Source organism: Leucoraja erinacea, chromosome 11 (assembly GCF_028641065.1).
Source record: "Leucoraja erinacea ecotype New England chromosome 11, Leri_hhj_1, whole genome shotgun sequence".
In the NCBI taxonomy this organism is placed as follows: domain Eukaryota; kingdom Metazoa; phylum Chordata; class Chondrichthyes; order Rajiformes; family Rajidae; genus Leucoraja; species Leucoraja erinaceus.
In genome coordinates this window covers 43,746,901-43,758,456 of record NC_073387.1, presented here as the reverse complement: position 1 = coordinate 43,758,456, position 11,556 = coordinate 43,746,901, and the positions used below count along the sequence as shown (strand labels likewise).

Here is an 11,556-nt window from a genome sequence, read left to right as displayed (position 1 = left end):
CATCTCTGGCAGCGTTTTCTAGGCCTTCTGTTTAATAAAATTGCCTTTAATACATCTCCATTAAACTATTCCCCTATCACTTTAAAGCATTGCCCTCTAGTATTTGATATTTCCATCCTGGGAAAAAGTTATTTCAGTCTATCCTATGTATGGATCTCATAACCCCCTTTTTCTGCCTCTCATAATTTTACATGGTTCTGTAGGTTCTCCCTACAAGCTCCAACATTCCAGAACCTACATTATTTAAACAAAATAACATATCTTTCTCTTTAATTTATTTTAAGTTCATGCTATTCAACATATATATATTATTTTATATATATATAAAATGTGTGTGTGCATCTGTATAAAATTCAATTTTATAAGCAATAAAATTAAAAAATGGTATATTTCCAGAAAAGCATGGTCTTGTTCTTCATTTTCATTTAATCCATCCATCAACAATTATTCTAAGACTGTGATATATACAAATCTAAAGATTAGGCAGGACACCCACCATATCCTCCTGTCTATTCCAAAATGCAATAAATATTATAATAGTGACTGGTACTTGCTCAGGTACCAGGTCACAAAATCATTGACAAGATTATTGGAGATCTTATCTGAAAAATAATAGCATATCTATTCCAGACTTTGTTCCACAAAAGGTTTTAGATGAAACTGTAATGCTTTTTTTTCCATTTAATTGATAGTTATAATACAAAACTTCACATGACAGTGATAATTTCATTATCACATTGTAGAAATGTTTCTGCATAAAATTATGTAACCTGATCTTGTAGCCAGTTTATTTCAAATTGAACAGGAAGAGTTACTCTCTGCTGAAGTCCAGACCCAAGGCTCCAATATTCCTCTGCTGAAGTCCAGATCCAAGGAAGAAGCCATAATTAAACATGGATGGTAGATCATGTAATTCTTCGCACACATTATGCTATAAGCGAGTTCGGTATTCTGAAAAACACAAGGAATCATGGGATTTGTCAAAGGTCACGCGCTATAAAGTAAAAGCGAATGGCGGGCTGGCTGCATAAACTATGTATAAATTCTTATCTTTATTCATGATTTATGTGTAAAAATATATTGAATCTGAGGAATGGGGGTGACAGGCAGTGGGAAAGCGAGGTGGAATAGCGAGAGAGGAGGCTGATGCGAATGGAAGACGGGTGAGAGACTGGACCGGCGGAGAGACATTCTCGGCAGTTGCGTGCACACAGACCCGCGCCTCATCCGCAGCCAGGATCGAACCCATATCCCTGGCACCGCAAGCGCTGCCGAACCGCCACTGGACCGTCCCGTCACCCCCCCTCCCCCCTCCAAGTGTACCATCCCCACCTGGGGAGTGGCTGGCGACGTCCAGGGCGACCCCGGATCGACGGGACAGTGGCCCGGAGCAGCAGCCAGTGCGGAGAAGAAACGCCAACTCCAGCCCAACCCCGCTCCAACCCCGAGGAACCCACTCCCCGACGGGGGCCGCCAGCTGCAAAGCCCCGCCCCACACAGCGGTCGCCGGTCAACCCCCGACACCGGCAAAAGCCAAGCACCAGCCATCAACGGGGATACACACAAAATGCCGCAGTAGCTTAGCGGGACGGGCAGCATCCTGGGTGAAAAGGAAACGGTGGGGTTTCAGGTCGAGACACTTCTCTAGATATGATGCCTGACCCGCCGAGACAACCGCAGCACCCCGTGTGCATCCCCCCTGCACCAGCTGCAAGTGCAGGGCCGCCACCGCCCCTCCCCAGCCGAGGGCCACCCCGGACACCTCCGGCAGCCCCCGGACTGGGATGGGACACCTGGGAAGGGACGGGGATGGCCCAGCAGCAACTCAACAGCGCCCACAGATCCAGAGACCCGAGCCCGACCCGACCATGGACGAAACGCAAGCCTGCACACAACGCAGCCGCACAGCTACCGAGAATGTTTATAGTGAGTGACCTATGACCTAGGCATGCGCAGTCGGAATACCGAACTCACTTATTGAGACAGATTAAATTAATCGAAAAATAATGTAATAAATATTCAAAAATTATTCATGTATCTGTGCAATAGCTTCCCGGGTTGCCTGTGCTCCCCTGAGGTTGAAGCTCTTTACCTCATGTCCTCAATGGTACAAATCCATGAAAATGGACCCTTGACTCTGCTTTTGAGGACAATTTAGAAACATTGCTTCTATATTGAGTACAGGATGATGAAACATGAAAAAAACACCGCAAAATTCTGATATAAAAACAGATGTTGGAAAAATTCAGCTGGTCACAAAATATCACAGCAGAGAGAAACTGAGTGAACATTATTTAAAGTTGGAAGAAAAAAGCCAAGATGAAACAGATTTAAAAAGTGAAGTGGTAGGGGAGGTTGGGAGTCTAAATAAAGTACAAAAGGTGCTATTACAGGGCATAACGCTGGTAATATTAAATTATAAATTTCTTCAGTCATAGGGGATGCTAAAATGAGTAAGACATAAGACTGTCTAAATGATAAAAGTGAAAACATTACAATTGCTGTCAATAAAAATAAAGTGTGCTATGGTTCTGATCTGAAATTGTTGAACTCAACACAAGGTCTGGCAGGTTGGCATGGAGATAATCAAAAAATGAAATTCTCCCTCGAATTTACACTGACTGAATTGATCAAGTGTTGTTTCATTTGGATAATGGAAAAGAGAAGGGTAAAGGATCACCTGTGCTCACAGAGGGAGAAACAGGAATTGTTAGAGGTCACTGATGAGTAAGCCAGGGATTATGATGAACCTAAGATGTATTCTCTGCTCTTTTTATGGATTGTTTCAAAGAAGAACCATTTTCTACAGAACACTAAAAATGGAAAGGCTGGCCAAGCAGCGGGGGTGTTGGAAACAGCAGAAGATGATCTGATAGAAAGGTGGAACCTTATTATGGATCTGACAGGAAGGGGAAGGGTAGGGACCAGAAATTCAGAAGATTTTTTGATCTAAGATAAATACTGACATGGATGGTGACATTGTCGGACCAGATGTGACCACGACAGAAACTGAGAAAATGTAAAGGTCCATTCAGGAAGTCAGATAGAAAGAAGAGCAGATATAGGAGTCAGTGGGTTTATATTGGATATTTAATAACCTCTTCCAAGAACCAAAGATTAGGGAATAGGCAAAACAAAGGCAAACCATGCAAAATTATGTACAGAAAGCACATCAGCGCCTCTACTTCCTGAGAAGATTACGGAGAGTCGGTATGTCAAGGAGGACTCTCTCAAACTTCTACAGGTGCACAGTAGAGAGCATGCAGACTGGTTGCATAGTGGCTTGGTTCGGAAACTTGAGCGCCCTGGAGCGGAAAAGACTACAAAAAGTAGTAAACACTGCCCAGTCCATCATCGGCTCTGACCTCCCGTCCATTGAGGGGATCTATCACAGTCGCTGCCTCAAAAAGGCTGGCAGCATCATCAAGAACCCATCCGGGCCATACACTCATCTCCCCACTACTTTCAGGTAGAAGGTACAGGAGCCTGAAGACTGCAACAACCAGGTTCAGGAATAGCTGCTTCCTCACAGCCATCAGGCTATTAAACTTGGCTCGGACAAAACTCTGAACATTAATAGCCCATAATCTGTTTATTCATGTGTGTATATATTTATACAATGGTATATGGACACACTGATCTGTTCTGTATTTGTGCCTACTATGTTCTGGTGTGCTAAAGCAAAGCAAGAATTTCATTGTCCTATCAGGGACACATGACAATAAACTCTTTTGAACTTGGTCTTGAACTTGAAAATGAAGGAATTATGAAAATTGGAAATATAATTGATGTCCTTATTCAGTACAGGCTCATGGTATGAAATACTTGCAGCCATTAATGCACTGAATTAATGAAGGAAGAACCCATTTGGTGAAATTTCTGTGTTGGTTTAGTCTTGACTAATCCACTTTTTCGCTGATAAAATCAGCACCATCTATCAATCTTTATCCCCTGTACCCGACTCCCCAGCATCTACTCCACCACCTACCAAGGCCCCTCCTTTCAACATCTCCACTGACCTCCTTACCCCTCCTCCACACTGCTTCCTCTCCGTTTGACCTGGTCACCCCTATTGAAATCTCCAAACTCATCAGCTCTTCCAAACCCACTACCTGCTCCCTCGACCCTCTCCCCACTCCCCTGTTGAAGTCCTGCCTCCCCGTTCTCTGCTCCTACCTCACTAATCTCTTCAACTCCTCATTGTCCCAAGGAATTGTCCCCTCCGCTTTCAAAACTGCTGCTGTTACAGCAATCTTAAAGAAACCTGGTCTTGATCCCTCCTCTCTCATTAACTACCGCCCAATCTCAAACCTCCCCTTTCTTTCAAAAACCCTGGAGCGTATTGTTGCATCGCAACTTCATTCCCACCTCCTTGCATATAACCTATTTGAACCCCTCCAATCTGGCTTTTGCCCCCTCCATAGCGCAGAAACTTCTCTCCTCAAAGTCCTCAACGACCTCCTCACTTCTGCTGACACTGGTTCCCTCAACTCCTCATCCTCCTCGACCTGAGCGCAGCCTTCGATACAGTGAACCATAACATCCTGCTCACCAGACTCAAAGACCTCAGCATTGAAGGCTCTGCACTCAGCTGGCTCCGTTCCTACCTTTCCAACAGATCCCACTTCATCTCTCTCCACAATCACACCTCTGCTACAGCCACAGTCACTCAAGGCGTTCCCCAAGGCTCCGTACACGGCCCCCTCCTCTTCATCACCTACATCCTCCCCCTTGGTCAGATACTCCGCCACTTCAATCTGGACTTCCACTGTTACACTGATGACACCCAGATCTACCTTGGCACCAAATCCCCCCACAACCCCCCCTCTCCCATATCAACTCCTGTTTGTCAGCTATAAAAACCTGGATGCAACATAATTTCCTCAAACTCAACAGCGATAAGCCAGAATTCCTCCTCATAGGCTCCAAAGCCACACTCAGCAAAATCAATAACCCCACTCTCACCATCGACGGCACCACTGTCTCCCCATCTCCCCAGGCCCGCAACCTTGGCATGATCTTTGATTCCACCCTCTCCCTTGAGCCTCACATCCGCCATGTCATTAAAACCTCCTTCTTTCACCTCCGCAACATCGCCAAACTCAGACCCTCTCTCACACCGCCCGCTGCTGAAAGACTCATCCATGCCTTCATCTCCTCCCGACTGGACTATTGCAACTCACTTCTCCTTGGCATCAGCTCCACCTACATCAACCGACTCCAACTGGTCCAGAACGCAGCCGCCCGACTCATCACCCATACCAAATCCTGGCATCACATCACTCCAGTCCTCAAACAACTTCACTGGCTTCCCATCTCCCACCGGATCACCTACAAAATCCTGATCCTCACCTACAAAGCCCTCCACCATCTGGCCCCCCCATATCTCACTGACCTCCTCTCCCCCTACCAACCCTCACGGTCCCTCAGATCCACATCAGCTGGTCTCTTCTTCATCCACAAGTCCAACCTCCGCAGTTTTGGGGACAGAGCCTTCTCCAGGGCAGCTCCCAGGCTCTGGAACTCCCTCCCCCAACTGATCCGCAATTCTGTGTCCCTCACCATCTTCCAGTCCCGCCTCAAGACCCATCTCTTCACCTCTGCCTATCCTTAGCCCCACGTGCCGTCCCTTTTCATCTGTGCATTAATTGCCTCATACTGTGTTTTGTATTGAATTCTGTACTTACTTTGTGTACTAGTCATGTCTCTACTATTTATTTCATTCCCCTTACATGTTTTTCCTCTACCTGCTAAATTTTTGTAAGGTGTCCTTGAGACTCTTGAAAGGCGCCCATAAATAAAATGTATTATTATTATTATTTGACTGGATAGTTCCGATCCAAAAGTCCAAGTTTAAGTCTGCTTTTACGAGACCTCCAAGATCACAGACATCGTTTTCACACACACACCAGAAACCCAAAACATTATCCAAAATGGGTAGCGAAGGAACAGCAGATGCTGGTTTAAACCAAAGAAAGATACAAAAAGTTGGAGTAACTTAGCGGGTTTTGACTTTTTGTTTCTGTTATCCAAAATGGAATTGGTTTGGGCCACTTTAAAATGATAATTCGAGGATGCGGGATTCTAGCGAAGGGAAAATCAATGGGTAAAAGGTTAACCACTAATCGTAGGTACTAGAATATTGAATAATTCAATTCATTATCACAGACATTTATAGTTTGCCAATACATATTATTCATAATTACAAAGTAAATCTAAACTTTTCGTTACCCTATTTCGTTAGTCCACTAAAATGTTGTAATCTCATGTAATCGATGCCGCCCATTCCATCCCCATCACTCCCTACATTTGGTTTCCCCTTTCTTCGGGGCAGGTATGTAGCTCTTGACATTTCTGGAGCAGATGTTGACGAATAGCCACTATGAGGAAAGCAGACTTTTATAATATAACGCAATTCCGTACAATTCACATGATCATATTGTCGGGATAAATGTTCCAGGAACGTCCCCAAGTTGAGTTGACATCTTCAAAAAATAGTGTCCAAGTATCTGCAGCTTTCTGGCAACCATAGCGTGCAAACCCAAGATTCCACATACACGAGTGTCAAAAAATAACGGGAAGGAACTCTGCCTTAGAGCATTGCATTCTCACGTGTTGCTAACACAGACTGAGCGGGCATTATAGAACGAAGGTATACATGGATTACTGGAGTAACTAAGCTGGGCAGGCAGCATTTCTGGAGAGGAGGAATGGGTGACGTTTTGGGGTCGAGACCCTTCTTCAGACTGAGAGTCAGGGGAGAGGGAGTCTAGAGATATGGAAGGGTGAGGTATGGAAACGACAGATCAAAGCAGACGGTGTTAAGGAAATGTAGAATGTTACATTGTTAGCTGGGGCGAAGGCACACAATCAGTGACATTTTTTAATCAGTGGAACTAGTCGGACATTATGTAGCATGGTATCCTTACCTTCCATGCTTGCATTACATCTCCAGGCATTCTACTTCTGCCATGGTTTATGATTAGTCTGCCTTAAGATAGTTAGCGAGTTTTTATTCTGTACCTCACACTTGTAGCGAGCTTCGCACACTATTGGACACTCGACACACTTTTGCACGCGAAGTCGGACTGGTCATAAACGTTGCGATCTTCTCCAACAGGAAAGGTGCTAAACTAAGAGAGTCAGTACACATGGAGTGATAAAATGGTGAAGAAAAAACGTAGAGAATACATATTAGTTAACTGCACAACATTTCACATTTTGGAACGATTAGAAAAATGCAAAAAATAAAGAGATATATTCCAAAATTTACAAAGTAGGTTAACGTTCACAAAGGGAAGGCCGTAGAAAGCAAAATTGTACATTTGACTTTATATGTGGTTCAAATATTTATATGAAACAGTGTGAGAATTATCAACATTTGTACTTCTACTAGACAAGAACACTGGTATAGATGTTTACGCATGTTTTTAATGGTAATAATTAATAGTTGATCTTTAAACAGTTTCATTGCGTTCAGCGTCGTCAGTTTCGAGTTCCATCTCCGTATTTTAGTGCCCTGTTGATAAGCCTGGTTAAGCAATCGACTGGTAACCAATGGTAACTTAACATGTACATCGTTAATTATTGATTTCAATCAAAAGCTAAGTCTATTACATAGCCGATTGCGGCAATAAAGATAAAAAAATATCGACTGTGCCTGATTTCACAAAGGCGATAATAAATGCTAATTTTAAAAGGGACCTACATATCAAGATGTCGTGCCCACCAATTTCAGGGATTACATTGTGTACATCAGCTCCCAACTCCTCGCGATTTGCCACAGTCCGAGTTTGCTCTGTGCAGGATTTTGCATTATCTATATGGATGATGGGTTTAAACGGTTCGGTCTGGAATCATTCGGTTTATCATCGTTCCTCCAATTTCCACAAAAATAAAGTGTTGCTGTTTATCTGTTCGCCTTCGTACTGTTCAGCGCTTTCAACCACCAAACCGCGCTCCATGCCCAGAAACAACGAGACGACTGCAGCAAAATAATGGTCATCCCTGTCGCCATGGAATGTGGCCGAAAAATCATCGGACGTTCTGATGATTCACTATCGGGAATATGGTTCTTCACACTTACCTCGAGCAATACCACATTTTTTAAAGCAGCCTGCTCTCCACTCTGTGGATGACAGGTACATAATTTAGAACACCAAATGCATAACTGACCCAATTTAGTGAACAGTTTAGGTAGCCGAATATAAATTTCAAAGTGTTAAATGTCGTTAGTTTCTCTGAAATACAGGTGGAATGTTTGAGACTACACGTTTCCTTTGAAGAAGAAGAAGCCATGTTTCTGGAAACGCTTTGGCAGTTAGTTACTTTAATTGATTTTCCATTTGTTTTGCTTAAACTGCGAATATTTTAACCTTTTTGACGAATGAGATACATTCCACTATACTCAGAATCTCTCATCCCTTCCTCCTCGTTCACATGGGTGACTTTTTCCTCACAGACATTTTTATTTTAAGCTTGTGTTTTATCTGCATCTTCCCCCCAATTTCTATTTGATATACTGCAGTGTTTCATGTTCGTTCGGCAGTTATTTGCCCCTTGTTATAGCAACTCAAAAAAGTGTTATCTTCTGTAGTATTTTCATTTTGCCTCGGTATGCGTAGACAAATAATGAAGTCGAGGTTTGTTATTTCTCATTGATTTGTGCTGCATCGGATTTTTGTAGATATACCCTACAAAATGAAGTACTGTAAGATATCGCAAGGCATTGTAACGTAGTAAGGTTCTTATTCAGGAAATGTAAGAGAACAACCGATATTCTTTGAATCGAAAACAGCAAAGTAAACATTCAAATCGAAATAAACAGCCTGTTTTGGAACAAAATCAAGTTCAATTCCACTATACTCAAATGCAAACAGAATTAAAATGACCGATGGTGAAGACCAAAGAGGCGTTTAAAATGTTTTTACAAAAACAATTTTGTTTCTCCAGGTGTGTTCTTTGAAGCTGCGTTCCAGCTTGGGCTAATTTTAGGACCAGAAGCTAGATCCACCGGCGCCGGACATGTATTGAGGCCGACGCCTCTGCCGTGGGTCTCGGTTGCTGCCGTGTCGATGCTGCCTGTCCCAACAGTAATGTGAACAGGCTCGTCCGCGCTAACATCACTGCTATTGCGCCGAGTTGAAAAACAAAAAATATCCACAAGATGGAGTCTAGCGAGGAAAAGAGAATCAAAATGGACAAAAATTGGCTCAAGAAAATGATCGTAAGCATTTCGGCCAGTTTGGGATTACAGCTCAGCACATATCTGCCCCCGTTGTTACATTGTAGGATTGTGACATAAAATGACCAGGAATATGTTCACCTGGGGACGGACAGATTATCTGAACACCGATTTTATTCATAATTGTCCTTATTTATTCGAGTCTGTAGTCATCTCTACCTCAGCATCGCCTCACATTGAAGGGTAAGGTGGCATCAGCGGCAGCGGGTGGTGAAGATATCCATAGAGGATTTACCTACAAAACAAACGTTAAGACACGTAGACATCACTACGCATTTTTGTAAATCACTGTCCACATAAGACTTACGTGCTTTACTTTTGTTCCGGAATGTATTCGAGAAACATCAATAGTCAAGAGCGATTTCCAGATCTATATTTAAAATCCCAGTCGATTTAATGTTGATTTTGGAGCATTATGTCGTTGCCACCGAATAAAATATACTGTACGCTGGGTTGCAAATGGTTAACGAGTAATCTTCATTGGCAAATTATTTTAGTACCATTGCGGATTCTTCGTTTTAAGGAGAATTTAGAGACTTGGGCCACAGTTCAATCGATGCCCATATTCCATGGCTTTGATTGTAAACAAAATCTTTGCCGTGTCAGATTTGCAATGTAGGCAACATCTTCCCACGAAAAAAAAGGTAGAAATGTAAAGGATAAAAATAAACTGGGACATAAAACCTAAAATATATTTTGAAGTGTAGTGTAAAATAGCAGTAGGAATCAACGGTGAAATAAGATGTTGCCGAGGTAGGTTTGTTCATCTAGAAACATTCCTTGGGGCTGAATTTCATGGCACTCCAAATGTGCGTATTTGGGTCACGTGGCGTATATGAATGCCGCTGCTTCCAGCTCCAGTTGAGCAGCTTTTTAGCTGTGATTTTGCGTCAGCATCTCCTCTCTTCAAGAAATTCCAAGACGCTGTCCATAGAAAACCAATGATCGAACGGGGCGCGGATGGTTAACAGAGGAAACCAGAGGCGAGGAGAACTGATTTCCCAACTGAAATTGCATTGATTTGCAACAGTACTTCTGGAGATGCCCAGATTTGGGCTGCTGGCATTTCACATGGCAAGATTAGTTCACAAACTGGGCTGAACTAAACTGGGAAAGCACGCACAGAGCAATGGGTTCAGTAGCTACGCTATTTTCCACATGGTATGTCATCGGACCATGCATTTTAAACTTTCTCCGGGCATGGGCTGAAAGGGCATAATTCTTAGGGTGCATTAAAAAAAGACAGCACCTTGTGGACAGCTGGTCTTGTGGATGTGCTGTGGTCTCAATGTTAAAATCGCTTTCTTTGTTGAACATTTTTTTAAAGGGAAAACAATTTCTATTTTTAATTATGCTCAAGGCATTGCCTCAATACCTGTATTTGACCGAGTAAAACATTCTTCATATTGTTATGATCAGCTCAAGAATGAATATTGGGAGAAGCATGAAGTCATGCGACGAACTGCATGATAAATAGCAGGTGAAATGTGTAAAAAGGAACTGCAGGTGCAGGTTTACACCAAACACTAAATGCTGGAGTAACTCAGCGGGACAGGCAGCATTTTGGGATGGAAGGAATGGGTAATGTTTTGGGTCGAGAACCGTCTTCAGAGAATAAATAGCAGGGTTCTTTGAAGTGCAGACAAAAACGAAATGGAGTGCATCCCTACAGGTCCCTGGAAGTAGCTGGATAAATGGATTAGGTGATTAAGAAGGCTGTAGATAAGGCTTAGAATACAATTTAAGGGAGGCTATGCTAGAATTGTACAATACACTAAGTAGGCCACATCTACAGTGCTGTGCACAGTTTGGTTAGAAGACTACAGGAAATATATGAAAACACGAGTCTCTTTGTGTGCAAAGAGGGTGCAGAGAGGATTTGAAGACGTTGCTTGGATTTAAGATTTATGTTTATGAGGAGAGAAACATAGACATAGAAACATAGAAAGTAGGTGCGAGAGCAGACCACCAGGTCCATCGAGCCCGCACCGCCATTCGCTCATGGCTGAACACTAAACAGACACACTTACCCACAAACAGTAGACACAAGACACAGAACACAAGACACTATCCTCCCCTTTATACCGCTATCACCCCTCTCCACCCCAAGAACCTCGTGATCTCCTGGGGGAGGCAAAAAAACGGATAAAAACCCAGGTCCAATTCGGGAAAAAAATCCGGGAAATTCCTCTCCGACCCCAATCTAGGCGATCGACACTTGTCCAGGAGATCACTCAGGTCTTACTATACTAACCATACCTAGGTCCATATCCCTGCCCTCTCCCCGTAGCCCCTTATCCCCTTGGCAGCTA

The 11,556-nt window shown here is 43.3% G+C and overlaps 1 long non-coding RNA gene across 2 annotated transcripts; it reads right to left on the bottom strand.

Moving 5' to 3' along the window:
* Positions 1-424: 424 nt before the first annotated feature.
* LOC129701724 (uncharacterized) lies at positions 425-11,556 on the bottom strand. Of its 2 annotated transcripts, none has more exons than XR_008724259.1 (3): positions 9,552-11,556; positions 6,232-7,133; positions 425-951 (listed from the first exon to the last, which is right to left on the bottom strand). It is a non-coding gene; the product is annotated as an uncharacterized LOC129701724 (long non-coding RNA). The 2 variants fall into 2 exon arrangements; XR_008724258.1 differs by having other exon boundaries at positions 6,232-6,380; positions 7,024-11,551.